The 23,525-nt window shown below is 30.5% G+C and overlaps 1 protein-coding gene and 1 long non-coding RNA gene across 2 annotated transcripts in view; both read left to right on the top strand.

The window, feature by feature from the left end:
* Positions 1-23,525, top strand: part of dpr18 (defective proboscis extension response 18) — a 115,653-nt gene that overhangs the window by 26,071 nt on the left and 66,057 nt on the right. The gene's annotated exons all lie outside the window — the stretch shown is intronic.
* LOC148274227 (uncharacterized) lies at positions 14,136-14,645 on the top strand. The gene is made up of 3 exons (XR_015824348.1): positions 14,136-14,263; positions 14,345-14,434; positions 14,520-14,645. It is a non-coding gene; the product is annotated as an uncharacterized LOC148274227 (long non-coding RNA).

The raw sequence follows: 23,525 nt of genomic DNA on the forward strand, positions 1-23,525 counted from the left end.
ACCCATTAGACTAAGTGTGAAACTTTTCAAAAAGACGAAATATCGCGTTATTTCGGAATAAATTCATATCTTTCGGGAATCCTCTTAAAACCGGGAATAATTCGTATATTATAACTTATCCATTTACTGTATCTCGAATTTCTGTCGTTAAGGCCACTTTGATCTTTCTATTGAAGTCTTTGAACTAATTCTAAATTAACTAATTTTATTCACTTGCTGTATATATAATACAGCTAAGACATTTCTAGAAATTGGAGGCGTTTTAATAATTTATCAAGTCTACGCGTATATTGGATTAAGGAAATTGGTGTAAATTGATTTGCATGATAATTAATAAAGCGTGTACGTTTCTGCCTGCCGGGTAGATGAATAAAACAGTTCTGTATGCGAAATAAAACCAGAAACATTTACAAGTGTTTCGACCCGATTGCGATTCTCCGGTAAAATTAATGAAAAAAGAAATCGAGCAAAGGCTGCCGCACAGTGTAGGATTAAAAGCGTGTACAGTGTACATATTCCAATAACGATTTTTGAAACAAAAACCTTCCTTCCTAATGATGAAACAATAGTTATGCTTATCAGATTATGTTTGCAACTCAGCGTATCATGTTGAATATAACCTTCATCTACACAATTGTTACTAACCTAATCGATAGCCCAGAAATTGTAAAAAACATTTTGTATCGAGTCCCTGTTCAAAAAACTCTCAATTCTGTACTCTTTGATATTTCGAGCTCACACACTAATTATGTAAAGATAAGCACTCTTCGAAGAATACAAGCTACCCATAATGACAGTTTTAGTGACATCGACAGATTACACTGTTAATATTTATCAGATCTGTCAAAGACATTTTAAATTTATCTCCTGCTTTGCTTTGAACATTTACTTTTACATACATCTATTGTATCTAATGAGTTATTTTTGGTTGTGGTTTTTTAGTAATAAAAATAAATGTTCATGTAATGAAACAAATATAAAAGAAAGAGGGGAGGAAAGAAGAGTGGAAACTTTACTTTGTCTTCTCCCTTTAATGTATTTTTTATTTAATTTTTGTAATATTTCTTTTTTAGTATTTTTTTCTCCCCTTTTTTTCTGTGTTCATAATAAGTTAATGTAAAATCTGTAATTGGTCTTACTTACCTCTAGTTTGTTAAAAAACTGTTTGATTTCCATAATAAATAAATAACTAAATAAATAATGAAATTAACATTTAATATTCTTACCATCCAGTAAAAGATTTTTAAAATGATAATAAAGTAGTAAATAAAACAATTTTCATTACTCCATGTGTCATATATTTAGTAAAAAAACAGCTTTAAATGGGTAAAAATAGATCAAAAATATTGCAAGACGTTATTAGAAAGATAGAAGAATGAAAAAGAATCACACCTACATTTAAAGGTTTTACAACTCTTAGCATATCATGATTTTATTTTGTTTTTGGTATTCTATATAACTATCTTACTCTTATCTGATGTCATAAGCAAAGAGACAGATATTTGCAAGTGTCTCGTTTTGAGATATAATACTTTTAAGTATTTAACAACTTGAGTAAAATTTAAACAAAACGTACTTAATCATTATGAAAAACTCAGTACTTCAATTGTTTTTTAAACATAAAACCCGTGTGTCATATCTATACTGAGTTTTTTTTATGTATCTCTAGAAATTGTGTTATATTTTTTTTACTGTTCATTGCTACATTTATTTATTAACTTGACAATTAAAGTTTGCATAACTTTACAGGCTGTTTCATCCAATACGAAATTTAAAATGTAGATATACGTTAGAAGTTAATATGAATAGAAAACAAATAGCTGCTTAACTGCCAATATGAAGAAAAAAATCATCCACATTATCCGCACAAGCGAATTGCTATATTAATGGGTGAATTCTGACTTGCATTTTAACAGCTTCTGGGTGCGTAAAACAATAAATGACAGCACTTTCACATCCTCCTAAATCAATTCCGCGTCCCTCAGTTCCGCCTAACAAAGCTGAAAGATCGTCATCGACGGTCTTTCAGGACGGTGGCGGCGAGAGCCCGTATTTGTGAAGAAGAGGCCACCCGGGTCAAGCCTTTCTTGAGACATTCGCAGCCACCGCCGCATTCTCAAAACGCTCGTTATAGGAGGCTGCTGCGTCCGTTTTCGAATCTCAATGAGTAATGAAATAACAATTCACTGTTATTTTGCAAGTATGAAATGGGTATTTATTTTTTATGGATTCGAATTCTGGGACCTTACTAACACTCATTACACCAAACTACACCAAACTAGCAAGTATTTAAGGTGATTTGATTTCATGTTACCTTCTCAAAAAAAGTTTCCTATCATTGTTAAAATATTATATACCAATTTTGATTTTTCCCAAAACATTAAATCTAGCGTTATTTTGCAACAATTTAGACATACTCAAAGTATTATTTATTTGGCTTTGCAAACAAAGCTTTCGTTTATGATCATTCAGTTTAAATTACGTAGGCACTAAATTTATCTTCAGAATAACCTCCAGGTATCTCTTCGACCCTAACCCCTAAATATGAAGAATTTTTCATAACGCGCAAAATAAATTGTCTCAATGTCAACTAGAGATTTACCATATTTTTCAACTATTTTATTCCACTCCATTAAATAAGACAGCGAATTTGAATTTGTGAAGTGACACTGAATTTAGTTTTTCATCGAAACTGAAACATTGTTTGAATATAAATGTTTGTGAAGCCTTTTGAATGATAAATATAGACTTTTCATAAGATCGAACATCGTAAAAATATTATATTTCTTATAATCCTACATAATCTTTTGTATTTTATACAAAAAAAAATAATAAGTTTAAATAATAAGTTTAAAAGGCAATGTCATTCCTATCGAAACAATTTGATGAAATGTCAAGAGAAATAAAACTAATAAAAGACATTCAAAAGGACGTAAATATTCTTAAAAATGAAAACAAAGAAAATAAACTAAAAATAAGTCAACTGGAGGCAAAAGTGGCTGAATGTGAACAATGGACCAAAACAGACCAATTAGAAATTGCAGGGGATAGTGAAATTCAGGGGGAGCCACCAGTAGAATCAGCAATAAGAATTGCATCTTCTTTGGGAGTCAAAATAGAAGAACAACATGTTAAAAAGGCGTACAGAATCCAGGATAGGCGACCGGGAGCTCCAAAAAAACTCATTCTTCTGTTTCGAGACGTAAAAAAGAGAAACCTACTACTAGAAAATAGAAAAAATGCCAGAAATTCTACTTCTTTTACTCCACTGTATATAAGTGAAGTTCTCACACCATACTTCAAATACTTGTTATTTGAGACTAAAAGCAGGGCGAGAGAAAAAAATTACAAGTTTGTATGGTTTAAAGACGCTAAAATATTAGTAAGAAAGTCGGAAAACGACAAAATACTTACAATAAACCACGTTGAAGAAATTAAAATCAAGTTAGTATAACCTAAAAAATGTTATAATTGCACACACTATTGGAAATTTAACTAAACTTAACTACACCTAAAACATATGCACTGTGTCATTAACACACTCTCTCAATCGAAATATAACAACAAATTTACTTTTTACTTTATGCTAATAAAACAAACAGTATTTTATAAAACATCATTCTAGCTTGTAACTTGTAAATATGTTATGTAAGTACATATGTAAATATTTTTATAATGAAAGTTAGAATTTAAAACCATAAAACTTGCTAGTAATAATTGATTCAATAAATCATCAATAGATGGCAGAGTGAATTATTTAGGAATAATAAATTTTATTAACATTATAGGTAAAACCAATAAAATATATTTATTATTTAACCTTATATAAACTAAATTAGATTTAAAAAATGCCTAAAAATTAAGTATAAGCAAAGAAAAAAACAACAGTTCTTGTGTACCGTTTTTAATTTTGATTCATATGATTTACTTTTTTGCTCTATGTTTTTTAATACAAAGCATGATTATGTAACTTTAAATAGTAACAAAGCACTAAAATGGTACTTTATAACTTCTCAGCGGCAATGGGTATTTATTGAAATATATATACATAAATACAAAGATATAATTTACAATTCACTATAATAATTACATTGCGTTAATTAATTGATTTTGTTAGTTTTTATTTATTTATAATTAACTATAACATAGTGTGTTATGTAATGGTGTGTGCAATTTCTCTTATTTTATTATTAATTTAGAATGTTTAAGTACTTTAAATAACTATAATGTCATTATGATGGATTATTCGGATATTTTGGAAAACCTACCTTATGAACACAATAATACAATTATTGATGACACTTCGAAGTTGAGGAATTATGACTGGAATAAATATAATTTAAGAATTATCCACCAAAACATTAGAAGTATGTCAAACTTAGACACCTTTTTAGTATTTTTGAATAACTTTCCTAGTGAGTTCGACGTTATTGTTTTAACTGAATGCTGGTTGGATTTTCATTGCTTACCCAGTAGCGTATTGGGATATGATGAATATCATACTACAAATTATATAAATAAATGCTCTGGGGTGGTAGTGTACATCAGATCAGGGTTACATGTTGACATAACCGAAATCAACCTGTCGCAAGCAAATTGCTTAAGAATTACATTCGAACATAATCTTTGTATTCTTGCTATATATAGATCACCGTCCTTCGCAAATATCGATACGTTTCTTGACTCCCTCGAGACCATATTAAACGAAATGAGGAATTGTGCGAATCAGATCATTATTGGAGATACTAATATTAATCTACTACATGACAAACACATGCAAACAAATTATTATAAATGCTTTCTTGCCGAAAAGGGGCTGAAACTACATTTTGAAGCAGTAACTAGAGAAGAAAGTAATACTTGTATCGACCATATAATAACAAAGGGAATAAAATATTGCGATTCCTTTATTATTCATTCTCATATAACCGATCATCACACCATTTCTTTATGTATAAATTCTGAGACCCCTCGTATTAAAAAAAAAGTTTTAGAATATTCTACAGTTATGTATGAAAAACTTGCAAAAGATTTAGAAAATGAATTGTGGAATAATGTATTTTCAGAGATGGATGTTGATAACGCATTAGAAAATTTTATATCATCCTTAAAACACCATATTTCCAGAAACACAATTTACAAATTAATTCCGAATAAAAAACGCAAATTAACACCTTGGATTACAGATCAGATTGTTAAAACAATACATAAAAGAAATGCACTACACAAAAAAGCACGAGATAATCCAGGTGATATTTCAATAATATACGAATACAAAAAACACCGAAATTTTTGTAAGAAAGAAATTAGAATAGCCAAAGAAAATTACTATAGCAAAATAATATACGAAGACAACAATTGCAACCCACGTAAAATGTGGAAAATGGTTAGGAAAATTACAGGAACGTCTCTTACAAAAAAACTGCCAATCGAAAAAATGGAGACCAATGGTAATTATTTAAATTCAGATAGTAAATTAATAGCTAATCACGCTAATGTATATTTTACCTCTATTGGTAACTCCCTTGCACATAACATACTTAACAAAATTAAACTAAACGAAGACGCCCTCGTAAATAAAATTAATATTGTACCTACACTACATAAATTAGATTCAATAGCCATTACTCCCGGTGAAATCATAAAGACAATAAAGTGTCTCAAATCGAGTAACACTACAGGACCAGACAATATTAGCTCAAAACTTATAAAATATATTCAGGATTACATTGCAGTTCCACTGGCTTACATATTTAATCTCAGCTTTAATACAGGAATATTTCCTAGGCATTTGAAGGAATCTTTTGTAATACCAATATTTAAAAATGGTAATAAACATTTAATCCAAAACTATCGACCTATTTCATTACTAAATACTATCTCAAAAATAATAGAAAAAATTGTTAAACAAAGATTAAGCTATTTCTTAGAGCATAACGACTTACTGTCTAATAATCAGTTCGGATTCAGGGCAGGATTAAGCACAGAAAACGCCATACTTAAGTTGACCGAGACAATTACAACATCTATAGATAATAGTAAGAAAAGCTTAGCGGTTTTCCTAGATTTAGCAAAGGCATTTGATACCATTTCTCATAAAATACTAATTAAAAGATTACAAAATATGGGCATTCAGGGAATTATCCTTGATTGGGTTAAAAGTTATATATCCAATAGATTACAAAAAGTAAAAATTGGCAATGAACTAAGTGATGCTGCAGAGTTAGACTATGGTGTTCCCCAAGGAAGTACATTGGGACCGCTACTGTTCTTGGTATATATTGACGGACTTTGTAGGAGTGAATCTCTTGGAAAAATAATATCTTTCGCTGATGATACAGTATTAATATATAGTGCCCCAAATTGGGCAGAGGTTCATGACAAAGCTAACAAAGATATGATGAGGGTAAACAATTGGTTGAACGACAATTTGCTTACTCTCAATGCAGAAAAAACAAAGTTTATCTGTTTCAGCCCATCTTCGGTGGGACAACCAAACTCCGGGTATGAACTAAAATTACATCATTGCATAAATAATGTAAATTGTAAATGTACACTATTGGAAAATGTCACTAGTGTAAAATATTTGGGTTTAAAAATAGATAAATTTATGAGATGGAACCTACAAACTGAAGAAATTTCTAATAAAATAAAACGTTTGATTCATTTTTTCATACCTTTAAGAAATATACTAAGGATTAAAGAATTAAAACAATTGTATCATGGATTGGTAAATTCAATACTAACGTATGGTCTGATTGGCTGGGGAAGCTGCACTAAAACGACTATGGCTTCAGCAGCTATAGCTCAAAAATCAGTGTTAAAAGTTATATTAAAAAAACCATACCGATACCCGAGTGATTCGCTCTTCAAAGAATTTCAAGTGCTGGATATTCGTCAACAGTATATATTGAGGTCAGTAGCGGTCACACATCTCAACAGGGAAAAATACGCAAGGGTTTGTCATGTTCATAATACTAGACACTCCAATAAGGATCTGATTCTACAGAGAGGAGTCAATACTTTTTTAGCTCAAAGGCAGCAATATTATATAGGCCCGAGGGTATATAACCTTATCCCAGTTTCGTGGAAATGTGGTGGGATTGCCAGGCTGAGGAAGGTGTTGACTGCATTCTTAATCCATATTGGTCGGAGGGAGTCAGAGAATTTGTTGTCCGATGTAGAAGGACGTAAGCTGGTTGCTTGTTTTAATAGTAATGACTTGGGACTTAGGATATAGAGATTTTGGTATTATTTATGTTTTCTCTGGATATTCATTGTTTACCTTTAAGACTGAAAAAGCACACATTATGATAAAACTGTAAATACTTTTAAATATCATTGTAAAATACATAATTTACTGCCTTAGAACGGGGAAGCTATCCCTAGTTAGGCAGTTTAGATGAACAAACAGCAAAAATAAAAATATGTATGCTTACTGTTACTACTGAATTAATTTGTTTTATAAATAATTACTTGTATATTGCTGTAATAAATATGTAAAATAATAATAAATAAAAAAAATAAAAAAAAAAAAAATAAGAACCATTTTTTTTCCCTTCCCGGGTATAAGTAGTTAGTACACATTGCATCTAATAAATGTAATGACTTCATAAATATAATAAATTATGGGTTTAGATTTACGGTATTCTTCCGTTACACATTAACGTATTGCTTTATATATTTTATCATTTATTTCATACATAAGATTTTTAGTTAAAAAATTAAACTAAAGGAACAGAGAAGGCATTTTATCGAAAATCTGAGATATATCACCAATACAATAGAAAGATTACCACTGTGTAATAAATAAAAGAGTAATCTTAATATACAATTGAACGTATAAATGCACAAAGCAGCAAGTACATAATTTAGAAAAATGAACTCTTTATGGTATCGGCTGCAGTAAGGTCAATTCCATGGTCAGCTAAAAATAGCCAGACCGATTTTTTACAAAAAACTGTATTATTCACCATTTGAAAATAGTGTAGATCACAAAAATGGCGTTTATCAATTCGCAGAAAACATCCATAGCACTAAAAAAATCTTACGGTACTTTAAAAATTAAAAATACTCACAAAAATAAAAAAGAATATAATAAAATTAGATAATAGCATTTTATTTTATTTTAATTTTATTAGTATACACGTCACAACTGCCTTTTACAAACAATAAGATATAGATACTAAACATGACAGTGTTCTAAACAATAAAACTTATAAAACGTAAACCTATTATTTCGAAATAAAATCATTCATAAAACAATACATATCAATATGTTTTAAAAAAGACATTAAAGTTTTATATTACTCTGCAATATATCCAATAAAAAATATAAAAAACCTGCATGGGCAAATAAAAACAGGGTTAACGCAGGGAATTACGGATGATTAATAAAATTGAAAAAAAATACGAAAGCCAACAAAGTTTATTTTTACATATTATATTTATACATAAACAAATTTAAATACGTACTCGTATTATTGCGAAGATGAAAATAAATAAACATAAATAATTTACTGATATACGGCATGTTAATGTGATTAGTTTTCTGACGAAGATACAGATACGTTTTGAAACCAGTAAAAAAATAATTATTTATCAACATTAATTAAAATGATGGACAGTAAAGTTAACGCAATATGTACAGATAATATTTTTTACTTACTTTTTTTAATGGCATTGGTCTTAAAAAAAGGTTAAATTAATTTATTAAATCGTATTCACAGGTCCACACATAAGTTGTTTTAATGATAAATGAACTATCGATAGTAAGACCCAGGCATCGATCAGATTAAACAAATCTGTAACAAGTTACCAGACGAAGGCAATCTTGCAAATTTCTGATGGGAGTAAAGTGGATTTCTTGGTTAACCACCTTCACACAACATTGACTTCAGTTCGAATGACGATCATTTAACATTGATGTATTACCCTTTATATTCCGTCTATTTACACCCCCAAAATCTCCTCACCCCTACTTGAATCTGGTAATCAAACCCTTTTGCCCTTATTAGATATTCCCTTGGTGTTTTTTTTTGCTTCCGCAAATTTGTACATTTTTGCTCATTTTACCAAATATTGCATATTATGGAGGGTGATTCGAAAATATATTCTGAATTCAAACTTATTTTGATTTAAAATAAAAACATTTGAATCCAAGTATTGATGATACGGATATGAATGATATGAAAAAAAGAGTTTCCCACACTCGACACTAGATTAAAACCTGAAGGTTCCCTGGTCGTCCCTCGAACTACAAATTATTTCGGAGAACGGACATTAAATTGTGTTATTCCAAAATTATTCGATTTAATTAACATGAATTATCTTTAAACAATAAAAAAAAAAAACAAAAAGTTAGTTTTTAGTACATTATAACAAATTCTAACTATAAAATATTGTTTATATACATATGTGTAAAACAAAGCTATTAATAAAAAAAAAATGTGCAACACATAAGAGTAACTAAAATAATAACATGTTACTAAATAAAATAAATAAACGCTCTTCTGGAGAAATAGAATTTGGGAAAAAAATCCATAGTTAGGTTTTTAATTACATATTTTATTGAATAAAACATTTTGTATAAAATGTCCCTATTTAAAAAAAAAAAAAAATAATAAAACTAAATGTAGTATTTTGGTCGAATTTATATTTTTGCCTCAGAAAAAGATGCACAACAATATTATGGGACACTAAAACAATTCAAAAAAGGGCATTCAAAACAAAAAAAGGGAATGCTGACGAGAAGAGTGTGCTGGTTGCACCACAACTCCCTTCCTCAGACAGCCTTAGCCACCAAGCGCTTTTAGACTCATTTGATTGGGATATTTTGAATCACGCTCTGTATTTCCGCGACTTGATGCCTTCAGAAAATATTTTTTTTACTTCCCTGAAGACACACATGGGTAGAAAGACACTTTTGACAGCCGAGCAGGTGCCGAAAAGGTTCTGAAGTGTGGGAAGCAGGTGGTGGAAAAATTCTTCGAGGAGGGCACAAAGAAGCTTGTGCTACGGTTCACCACATGCATGGAACGGGATGACAATTATATGGAAAAATAGTTTACTAGTGTATCAATAGTATTGTGTCATATTTCTTAAATAAACTTTTTCTAAGAAAACACAAAAATCTAGTACACTTACTTTCTGAACATGCCTAGTAAATTTTTCATTATGTCCAGGGAGCCTCATGTCTCTGAGTAGCAACTAGAATTATATTTTGTGGCGTCCTTTCCCATCAAAAGAAAAAAGTGTTGTTCACCCTTGGTGTTGAAATTGTCAAACGTAGTGCAAACCAAATAACGATTCTTTCACTGAGATTTGATTTAATTGATGTATTTAATAACCTTAAAATAAGCGGTGTTACATGCATGGTTATGGGGTTTACCTTTTGGTGACTTACATGAAGGGCCAACTCCGACGAGTTAGGGAATGTTTAAATAATGGTAATAATAATAAAAACTGACATTGTTACATTTAAAAAAATTACTCTAACGGACATAAACTATTGTGATACATAAAAAAATAGTTTTTGCTGCGATTCGTGATTGCAATATGGTCATAAAAATAAATGAAAATATCCGTGAAAATCTAAATAGTTTTATCTTTTTAGATGTTTATGTTATTATCGCAAGCCATTTTTGAATAGGTCAATTAAATTATTAAAATCCTTCTCCTCCATTCTTCCACTTTTTTCTTCATCCCCAACCTTACTCCCAACAAAACTCTTCTTTTATTTTCCTATTTAACATTTATTGTTATGCATTTTTTTAAACGTGTAATTCATTATATCATTATTTTTCTGAAAAATTTTAACTGGATGTATGTACTAGTTTGGATATTTTAATTTTTTTTTAAATAAAATTTGTTGTTTTTTTCTTAAAAGCACTAAAATAAATTAAAGGATCATAAACTATGAGCTACTCTTCGAAATAGGATTACATTAGAAAGGAATTTATGAAATCCTTATAAACTGATATTGATTTATAAGGGTAGTTAAAGGTTGGTCTAAATTATACTTTACAACATAATTTAATCCACCCTTCAAAAGTACAAACTTAAACCATAAGATACGCATATATATCTACTCAATATACTGATTTTGTATCCTACCCTTTTCAAAATTTCCATTTTGTTAAAAGGGATAAAAACTTGCAGCTAGCAGGGAGTGTAGAAGTTTTTGTGTTCTCTTTTCAAAGAGATTCTTAATACAACTTGATAAATACAGTATATGCAAAACATTTGCCGCCCTTGAGATAAAGTAGAGTAGTAGTACGACGCTTGACTCACAGAAGAAAGGTTCTGGGATCGATTCCCCGACGAGAACCAAAAAGTTATTTATGCTGATATTTATAGCACTAACTTTGTGGTTATTCATTTTAATAAAATAAATACAACAACTTTGTTTTTAACCACTAATTTTTATTTTTCACCTACCGGTTTCAAGGCAAACAAGCTTCTTCTGGAGTATTTAGTAAATATTGGGTCCACGTGTAGTATTTGGTGAACATGATAGAAATAAAAAAGGAATCAATTCAATAGTTACGTAAACCTTAAAGAAGAAGCTTGTTTGCTTTGAAACCGGTCGGTGAAAAATAAAAATTAGTGGTTAAAAACAAAGTTGTTTTATTTATTTTATTAATTAATTATGCTTTTCTCAAAGGTGTACTCTTTTGTAATTCACTACTGTAATTGGTCTCCTGGCTTGTTGTATGGCAAAATTTATTAGAGAGTACTCAAAAAATATAAAAATTTGTTTGTTTTACCAAACAAAAGTAGCCTGTTGTAAACGCAGCGTAAGTTGGGGCCAACCGAAAAATTTAAAATTAAAATGTGTTTTTTTGTGTACATATCTGTATAGGCTTCCGAAGGGTACAACAATGTGCGTCGTAGTGAGGCTATTTTATTATAATTTTCTAAACGCAAGTATAATATGATCATTTATTCTAATACTTTAATTTTTTTTTTTCGTTTCCTTTACCTAAAGAAAGAAAAATATTAAAAATTTGTTTTTTTTAAAAGCAAACAGTTATATGGTGGTTACAATTCCAGTCAATAAGGGTTAATCCACGTTGATTCCAGTGCTGAGTCGGAATAAATATAATACTAAGCATTTTTGTACAAAGTACAAACTATTTTGCATCTTAAAAAAACTGAAAATGGAAAATGATACTACCAAAAACAGGACAATACAATATGGACAGAAAAAGAACATCATGTATAAAAGCGTTACATTTGCATGCATACTGTGTTCGCCTCAACTAAGGTTACGTAACCTATATGTACCTAGGCATTAGGCATGCAAGTTAAAAATAAATTTAACGCATGGGAGAATTGAAGAAATGCGGATTTTTTATCATAAGTAATTTTGTGAACTTTATATAGTTTTATATTTTAGCAGTCAAATACACGAAATCGGCTCTTAAACTTGGACTTTCATATTTTTTTGATAAAGGTTCTTTTTCTCCGTAAGAATACTCGTTTCAGACAAAATTAAGGACTTTCAATTTATTATCAAACACAAAGTTAATTTAAGTACCTTCTTGTCTACGTCTACAAAGGTTTAAATACTCTTTTTTTTATATTTAAAGCACTAACCTTATGGGTATTCATTATGGTCAAATAAATAAAACAACTTTCTTTTAAACCACTTTTTTTTTTGAAAAAATAAATATTTGCGCTCGTATGATTTACCGAAATATTAAATTTTGAGGGCCATTTTCAACCAGTTGTAAATAGCTCACTATAAGAAAATGGAATCAAGTTAGAGTAGAGTGGGGTTCAAACGACAGACCTTTGGTCCGTGAGTCCGAGACACTAGTCACGGGACCACAACCCAATTACTTTTATTATTTTAGAAAATAATTGTAATTTCAGTAAAGACACTGGATTAAAAGTTCTTTACGTTAAAAATAAAATATTTAAAAAAGACGACTTGGAAATCTTAAAAATTAAAAGAACTATTCATAAAAAGAAATAAATTATAAACAACCGAATAAACAATATTTCCTTTAGTCTACTCCTGACTAGTTTTGAGCGTATCCATCTCAAATTACCCCTTTTATACTTACAAGACAAAGAAACTTGATTTATTAGTTACATACAAAGCACAATATTGAAATAATAAAATACGATAGAATTAATCAGTTAAGTATAGCTTGATTAAGAAGCTTATATAGCTTTGAAACCGGTCGGTACAAAAAAAAGGGTTACAAACAAAGCTGTTTTATTTATTTTACATAAATTACTGTTGAGTTGTTTTATTCCTTGATTGTAGTTGCTTTTGTGATAAATTGATTGTTAAATCTTAATGTAAAAAAAACAAGATCTATTATTTTCCTTTATCAGTTGGGTGGAAGAAATGATGGATACGAATAAAAAAAACAACAAATACACATTTGCACAAAAAGTAAAATTGGTTAAACATTTTAATGAAAATATAAAGTCTTTGAAAAAACATAGGTATATATTTAAAAAAATCAAAATAAAGTTAAACAAATGCCAAATAATATAATGCATGATAGTTTTATTGTCAAATAATGGGTTTTATAACCATAATTTTAAAAAATAAACGTTAATAAAACCCAAAAAAATAATTGTTTTAAATACAAAAGTTGTAGTTCAAATCAGGTAAAATAAATTGTTTTATTTAACGCTTTTCATTTTATCTATTTGTCTCATCCAACAATTTTTTTTTATTTAACCCGCTTATTGGCAATCTAATATAAAAAAAAGATGATTTATAAGTTATTTATAGTTATTTCCATTTACTTATCTTATCAGCGTTGTATTGAAAATTGTAGGGGAAAAAAAAGTACCCGATCGTTTAAATAAAAAGTTAAACATAATATTTGTTTCTTTTCTGACAAAATTGGCAAAACTGCATGTTTCTTTTTCACGCAACCCATTGTCGCGTCCCGCGACAAAAATAATTATACCTATAAGATAATCAGAACCGTTATAGTTTAAAAGTAAAATTGAATATAGAAAACAAATCAATCGCGTAAATAAACACTTTACCCGACAGCGGTCATTCTGCGGCGGTCACGTGATACCTCCCACCACACTAGTTTTTTGAACGTAGGGCCGTAGCACTCGCCGCTGGCGAGCCAGCCAGTTGCAATCTGGTTCGCGAGCAGTGTCCACGCCGCGCTAGGCCAGTTTTCCCTCGCAAATAACTATGGGAGTTTTGGTATAATTCCCTATGCACCATGTTGAGCTGTGCCCAAAAAAACTTGTATTCTAATTAAACCAGCTTCCGGTAAGTCTTCAACAACTTTCGAATATATAAATCAACTTGTTTCGCTTGTACAAATTTGTAATTTTTCATTATTGTCCACAGATCGGATACGTATGATCATTTTAAGCTAGAATCCATTATGACGGCTGTTTAGCCTTATACACCACGTAACAACTAACAAATCTCCATTTAGTAAGTACAGTATACAGCACGGAACTGTTGTTTTTTTTTAACTTACTTTCTCGAGCCGTTTGTAAAGAAATACATTTTTTTGTAGTATGGAGAGTCAGGTTACCCCGGAATCTCGCCCTTGAACCTGAGTTGTCGACATTTTCTTTGATTCATCCTGCAGAGGCGTGACTCAGCAGTTTTTCTCCTCAATGGCAAATCGACACAGGACGCCATTTCTAGGATCCTTCGTAATCGCTGGTGTTCCTAGTACTTCCTTCTCAAGTAAAATAATATAGAATGGTTCGAATCTCTCGGAGGATTATGTGAGTACCTCGCGTGCATCTCTTCATAAAGGTTGGTGGAAATATACTTCGAAAATTAGTGACTCCTAATGTAATACTACAGTCAACTAATGGATACGCAGGATTATTCAAATCTTTATCCTCATTACGGGGAACCGCTGCCCAAATTATTTTCGGTTCTAGGACACTTAGAAGTAATCACATTGTAGGTTAATTTCGAATCCTTTTAATAATGGGCTATTTTCAATTTTAATTCTTACTAGGAGAGATCTCTGCTCCAATTATTATTAATCCTGTTTACTATAATTAAGTTCCTCATAAATAATTGTTGAACATCTTGAGAAACATATATGTCCGTTGTCTGTAAAACTATATTTTACTGATTTGTAATAAATAAACTTGAAATGAACCACTTTATTCTGTCTTTTCCCACCGTTGTTCACAACCAAGCAAGAGATTCAGTATTTTATTAGAATTTTGCAATAATACCTAATGGAAAGTAACTAAGGACCCATGTTATCCTTCAAGGAACCTTGAGATCAAAAAGAACAAGTTCTACCTGAGACTATTAGCCGCAAGGTAAGATTTAATATTAAAAAAGAGTATGACACCATGTTATCGATTTTCACGACAACGCAAAAATTGCTGTTCATAAATAATTTATATTTTTCTCCCTTGAACATTAATTGTTTTATTTTTAAAAAATGATTTAGAAATTTAATTGGAATAAACTTTCCAGGGAAAAATAAAATTTACTATTTAGCAAAAATTTAAGCATGTCCAAATGCTTGGAGACTGGCTGGATTTCCTCCCTTTTAAGTTGTTTAGATCTAAATTTTTCGCAGTGTGTTATGCAGTAAGATAAATATTGAAATTAAATTAAATTAAATTATTATAAATTGGCGGCCTCCGTGGTATAGCGGTCAAGACGCTTGACTCACGCACGGAAGGTTCCGGGTTCGATTCCCGGTGAGAACGCAAAAATTAAAAATGTGATTTTTCTCAAGCCTGGGTGCTTTGTGATGTAGTTTACCACTGCCTCCTGGCCTGTTGTGGTGCAAAAAAAAAATCGTTTTTAATTATTCAATCGACAACACAACTTTTATGAACGTCGAGACAATTGGAGATCTTGGAGTACTTTTTGATAACAAACTTAAATTCAACCATCACACTGACCACATTTCCAAGAAAGCGTCCAAAATCTGTTGATTTATTTTGCGAATATCTAGATCATTTAAAAGTTCAGAAATTGCAATTACATTATCTTAATCATTTGTTCGTAGTTTGTTTGAATTTAATTCTATCATATGATCTCCTAGTAATTTTGATTATTATAATTTTCATATAATGCGGATTGAATCGTTAATGTTTAAAATCGTTTATATTTAAAATTGGATCAAATACTTTCATAATTAACTATTATGATCGTCTAGAGTACTTTCATATCTTCAGTTTAGAAATCAGAAATATTTTAACTGGTTTGATATTCATGCACAAATTAATATCTAATTGTATAGATGCCCATGATATCCATGCTCAGATAACGTTTAATGTACCGCGCTGTAACATGCGTACCAATCCTGTTTTTGCTGTGGGAAATTATAGAACTAACATCGGAGTATTTTCCCCTCTGCCGAGGATCCTCAGAACAGTGAATGAAATCTCACTAAACGGTACTGTCGATATGTTCCTACAGCAAGGGTAAGCATTCAAGAAGCAAGCCGTGTTGTCAATCCTGAATCCCTATCACACACCAACCTTGTCCGCCTAAATTATGCCATATTTATACATTTTGTAAATTTAAATAGATTTTAAGACTGTTTAGATTAGGTGTTATATTTACTCGTTAATGCCAATCTGTTAGGGTTTACATAAGCTTACTGATTGGCTTAAAAATGTGGCTACTTAATCGTCAATAAAGTCATCAACCCTGTAAATGCCTCGACTTCCATATTCTCTTCTCAAAAATGTTTTCCCCTTTCCGTTGCAACAAATTTTATTTATTTAATTAATTTTGGGTACCTCCCTATCTAAATATTATGACGCTTAAGCAGGGTGAAATATTTTGATCAAAGATGTATGGAATCCCTGCTAGTGTGACAATAATGTAGCTTATTGGCACTTAAATTAATGTACATTCCTGACTGATTGAGATTTAGTTACATGGAAATTACGAGACGCTGAGCTTCTTGGTATTTCACTCTAGGCAGTGGTCTTACACCTAATAAATTCGTGAATTAAAATTTACCTTTATAAATTTCCATATTAAGGGATGTTTGATTTTTTATTTAATAATAACATGATACTCGTATTTAAAAAAAAAACAAAACTAATTTAGTCATAAAATAGTAATTCAACATGTAATAATAATTGTGAGAAAGTGTTTGTATAATTTAGTTTTATAACCTTCATTATGTTAATAGAAATTAATTAACCTAGTCAATTTTTAGAAAAAATTATATAAATATATATATATATATATTTTAACTTATTTGCGCATGCACATATAAGAGTAACTGATGATTAATATATAAACGTAACAAATTGTGATTATTATACCAATTTAGTATGTTTTGCTTATTGTTTGTGAAACCCAATAAATATAAATACATATTTTTTAATTTAAAAAAAAATATTTTTTTTACTAATAAATTTCTTGAAAAGAACATGTTTTTGTAAAATTCTTAACATATCTACTTTTACACATCTAGTAAATGTTATCACTGTAACTCTCCAAAAGAAGAGACTAACTCTTATGCCCGGAGAGTGACGACTCACACTGTTTTAGTTGTTTATTTATTAGAGTTTATATAATTTTAAATACGAGTACATGAGAAAGAAAAATTCAAATAAAGGACATATACAGAAAAAACATAAAACAATAATACATTCATACTTAATAAAATTTGATGTTGTTTTTACACGTGTTCAAAAAAATTATTAAGATTAACTTTAAATTTATGTATTGATGTATTATTTTTAATAGATTTAAGTTCAAATTCTTTTATTTTTTCTTCTTTATAAATTTACATAAAAGAATTTATTTTATAAAGAGTGTCTACTGTATGAACCTTAAATATTTTAAATAGACTTTCCGTATTGAATGTTGAGGGTTTCTTTAAAATTACTTTAATCATAAATCTTAGTACTATTTTAAGAGGGTTTAATATATTGGCATATGCACCACCCTATCCTACAATACCATATTGTAACAAAGATTTTACAATTGAGTTAAGCTATTTAAATGTATAAAATTACAGTTTTTACCTGAAAACATAAAGTTTTTCTTGGTGAAGAAACATTATCCGGCGTTCACATACTCGTAATATAAAAAAAATAATCTATTTAACACTTGTAGACAATTCTATGATGGCGCGTAATTCAATCTTTAAAGATGTCTAATAATTATTAATGATGTACCGTTAATAAACGAACTGAAGTCAAAATAATAATATCATAGTCATAATTCCATGTCAGCTCCCCAGTTGAAGCATATGGTGTCCACAGAGAACCTCCATATCGGCTGATAGTGCCTGTGCGTCCTCCCAAGTCAGGTTCACGTCCCGTAGTTCTAACATAAACTGCAGATGAACAGTCAGCAGTGGAAGTCCTGGACGTCGAAGACCTAATTTTTTACGAGGAATGAGTTATGTGATCCGATGTAAAATTATTATGTGTATTTTTAACGTATTTTCCATTAAAGTATTAAATTTCTTTTTTTTTGCATCGGACTAATTATATTTTATTATTTGTGTATTTATTTTACAAAAGTAATAATGTAATTGAAATTAAATTCTTATAATAAAACAACTACACCAATTAAAAATTGTATGTTTTTATAAGTGAAAATGAAAAGTTTAATTACAATATGTTTTGTGTTGTTATTATTTGCTGAAAATAATTTAACATATTTGATAAAATTATTAATTTACAATTCTTTAAAATATTTGTGTAATGCTTCAAAAATCTGAATTGTTAATTTTTTTTTATTATCTTAAAAAAGAGGTATAGATCTCGCATCGAATAATGAAAGAAGTTGGTCTTAGAAGTGTGGTAAATCAGAACGCCGAATACCCCAGGCTTGAAAAAATCATACTTCGTAATCTCACCGGGAATTGAACTCGGAGCCCTCCAAGCGTGAGGCAAGTGACTTAGCCATTATAGTGATGTAATGGCTAAGTCGCTTGTAAAGGGGCTACCATTAATCCTTTAAAAAAACATGAAATGCAGAAAAAATATGTGCCGATCTAATACATTGTTTTATACCACTGCATATTACAAGGAATGACATTTGTCAATTAACACCTTACGTCAGGAGTTGCGTAAAGGAATTCCTTGCCAACACAATGATCGTCTTATCAACGAAAATTCCTCACATAGAGAAACGTGATATTGTAATTAGATTCCTATAATATTAAGAGCGAGAACAAAGGTCGCCGATGTGGTCCATAGGGCTGCCAAGCAGAAATGGAGCTGGGCTGGTCATATAGCCAGAATCACAGACTCTAGATGGACCAAAAAAGTCCTGGAATGGCGACCCAGAACGGGTAGAAGAAGTGTCGGCAGGCCTCAGACAAGGTGGTCTGATGACATAAGACGAGTTGCAGGAAGTGGTTGGATGCGGTTGGCTCAGGATAGGGAAATATGGAGACTAAAGGGGGAGGCCTATGTTCAACATTTTTTTTTATTTTTATTTAAATTTTATTGATAAACCCTTACGGGTTACATACATTTAACAAAATGTTTTCACTTTTAAAATTCACATTCTACTGTTAATAATAATATTTTTAACATCTTTTGTAAAGGTTGCCCGAGTCTTTTGTTTAGTTTTGTCTGGTAGTTTATTGTATAATTTCAGTCCATGGTTTATAAGTCTCGATTGTCCTTTTCTCGTTTTAAAAGATTGTATATGATATTTTTCTGATATTCTAGTATTGTGTTGTATTGTGTTGTAGTATTGTGTTGTATTCTAGTATTGGACAAGAGACGGCTGATGAATATTTCAGGATACGTAATCATCATAATCATACCCCTGTCTGCACCCGATGGTGCATAGGCTCTAGTACACTAACTGCAGTGTGTATTAATCATCTGTTACGTAAAACTAAAGTTATCACCATTACATGAAATAAATATTGTATATGTATATAAATAGTGGGATAATTAATATAGCGCCATTTTTGTAAAAATCACCTCAAGGGCGCTGTACAATTATTAAATATGCTAGTACGTCTTGCAGCTACAGAGCGCATGGACGGATGGGATTCTAGTTCCTCGTTTTCAATTAAGATCAATCAACAATTATAACAGATAAGAGCTAGATTACAGGACGTCTTGCAGCTACAGAGCGCATAGACAGTTGGAAATTTAGCCCCTATTTACACATTTTAAAAATTGATAAATAAATTTAGTGTATTAATGATATTAAAAAAAACAAATAATATGAATAATAAAAAAGAGTAAGATTACAACACGTCTTGCAGCTACTAAGCGCATAGACGATTGGAATTCTAGACCCCATTTACAAAATTTAGGTATTTTAAAGTTGATATATGAAAGCTAGATATCTAATCATCGTGCAGCTACAAAGCGCATGGACGAGTGGGATTCTAGCAAAGTAAGAATGATTTCGATAAATTTACAAAAAATAGAGCATAGTAGTAAGTTTGTCAAGTGTTCATACCAAGAAGTAAGCAATAAAAACTAAATAAATAAAGCACTGTATCAACTCCATGGTTAACAAAGGGAGATAGGTGTCCAAAGAGAATCGTTTGTAGACAGTACGTAGATACCGTCACCATGTGGTCCACTGGCTGCTGGAGAATTTCTGGAAACTCACGTGTGTAGACTGGGGGATTATGCCTATTGTTCCAACGACTTGGTGTCCATTTTGGTCCGTATTATTTCATTTTATGAGACGCAACATTCCTGTTCAATTCACCTTTTTACATGAACATTACACAAACGCGAGTACAAGCGGTTCGATTTATCATTTTGTATGTTATTAGAAGGCAGATATTTGAAATATTATGTATTTATTTTGCAGTGTAGAATCTACTTTTTTGTCGATATTTTACGTCGAACTTCCCAGAAATCGAACCAGAACCTGAAATAATATTACTCCTATTATATAATTCTCAACTTGCAGGCTTCACTTGTGAGCACAATTCAAACTTTCATTATATTAACCCATTATATTCTTCGTAATTATTCTAATAAAATGACTTTTTAAATGCGAGCTATAAATTTAATACTAAATGCTAGTTTTTGAGTCTATTGTTATATTTTTCAATAAAATTTAATTCATTTATCAAAAAAAACATATACGAGTACATTACAAACAAAAATTTAAGTTGTATACACTAAACACATACAAAAAATATATAAAGAGACTCTTGTCAAAATGGAAAGAGAATCCTGCTCCGAAAAACCCCTTCAGATACATGGAGCAGATCAACATTCAGAGCGATGTTGTTCAACCTAGCGGAAGCCCTTCCAACAGGCATAACCATTGGCAGGTTGGTCCTGTGTATCGGAATATGAAACAATCTATGCTTACGCTGTCTGAGGTAATTATCAGGAACCAACAAACCGATGTTCATCATAATTTCAGGATTATCGATCATACCGCGCAACAATCGATAAAAATATGCAATCCAATACACATTCCTTCTAGTCTCTAAAATGCTGTAGCAAAGCATATCCTGGAGAAACATGGTCGGGTAGAAACAAAGATAATACCCGCACTTTCTTAAGTAAAGATATCTTAGAAACTTTTTTTGGATTTTCTCTATCATAAAAGAGTACTTCAGTTCATGTGGCCCCCAAATCATCGAGCCACTCTCGAGTCTACTTCGCACCACGGAGTTGTAAAAAAATCTCAGTACGCGGATATTTTAAAAAACCCTGGCAGTAGGCAGAGCAAATCCTAACATCTTCAATAAATTACCACTGATTGTCTATATGTGTTCATGAAATGTCAGGGTGCTCACAAATCTAACGCCCAGGCTTAGAATTAAAAATAGTCCAGAAGGAGCGTAGAATCATATTTGAATACATCGGACTATGTTTAATAACTCTTCCTCTTAGACACACTTTCGCCGCGCGCATACGTTAAGTCGCCGGGTAATGTTGCTTGATGGAAAAAAAAATAACCATAACACAAATGTAAGGTAAAAAAAAGCAATCTGTTAATTTCTCTAAAATTTTTTTGTGCACGCGGAAACATTGATTGACACAACAGATTTGATAAAAAAAAGTCATTTAATAAGAGTAATTTAATTTATGAACGTTAAATATAAAAAAAAAATATTTGACACAAAACGGATATTTTTATATGATGTTAAATAATATTTGATGTTTTAAAGATAATGTCGTTCAAATGTCCCCCACGGCGTTGTTTGATACGAGGTCTAATTTCCATTAGTTCTTTTATTAAATGAGCAAAGTAGAGAGAAAAAAATCTACCCTGGCAATACTTATGAAATTTCCATTTTGTTTCTTCGACAATCTGGCAGATGGAAAAATAATTTAATTTTAAAGTAATTCATTTACTACTTAAACATTCGTGTGTTTATTACACATGAAATGTAATGCCATCCTGTTTCTTTAAGATTCTAGCAGTATTTCTACACTTGAAAAGGACACAACACGGCATAATTAAATTCAAATCAGGAGTTGCGTACTGAGCGACGTCTACAAAGAAACTAATGGGGCAAAACGTAAACCTACTCATTTATGAGTAGTTGAGTCGCCTTCTGTTTGATGTGCGTATGCGGTTTATGAACTATTCTTAATTCTATGCGCCCAGGTCCTTAACATTCGATGTTCGTCAGATTCTGGTCATTCATTTTGTAGCGAAAACATAGAGTTTTTAACCTTGTTTAGGTGCGTTTAGGTTCCCTACTACTATCACATAGGTATACGAGTAAATAAATAAAGATGATACTTTATAAAACGATGAGTCCAAATTATGTTTTAAAAATGAGCGTTGTCGCGCTACGCCGCATCAACATTACCGTGCAAAACACGTAGTAGAATAAAAAGTACTAACTGACTATGCCAGTTTACCCGGAATTCAAAGTTGTATGTCTCGCTCTTTAACTCTGCTTCACATTTACTGACCGCTGCGCGGAACACACTGTTTTCTCCCAAACATAAGTTCCGGAACCTCAGTTGAATGGAGCATAAGACGGGTGCTTAGTGCCGCATCTAGTGCACACACATATATATATATCAATAACCCTAATTAATAATTCTTACAATATCTTAATTATACCATTTTATAATGTTAACAAATATTTATGCACTATTATTTTTCAACTTTTAATTAATATTTATTCACATACACATACACCCACACACGTATACAAACACATACTCTCATTATTTACTTACTTTGTTTATGTTTACTTCATATTCGTAGATATATTTTTTGCGCTTTATATGTTTGCTGCATTGCTGTTAATATCCTAATTTAAAAAAAAAATGAGAAAATAAAATTTAATATAAAATAACATGTTTTTCATTTAAATGCGATAATTATAATTGATTTTATATTTGTTCAAATCATTTACATTGTGGAAAAAAAATTAATAAATAAATAAGTTAGTACTTGTTTATTAATTTTAAAAAAATATTTACTAACATTAATTATGTTAGATTCGTTTAATTGACTTAAAAACTTAATGCGTTTTCTGGTTTATTTTTTTTAACCTATTAACCGTTTTTAAAGCAATTTGTATCAATATTGAAATGTCGTTATCTAAATATTTGAGTTTGTTAACATATTACAAAAGAGATGAAAGGTA

This window comes from Micrasema longulum, unplaced genomic scaffold (genome assembly GCF_059751315.1).
Source record: "Micrasema longulum isolate JH-2025_06_02 unplaced genomic scaffold, ASM5975131v1 h1tg001720l, whole genome shotgun sequence".
Classification (NCBI taxonomy): Eukaryota; Metazoa; Arthropoda; class Insecta; order Trichoptera; family Brachycentridae; genus Micrasema; species Micrasema longulum.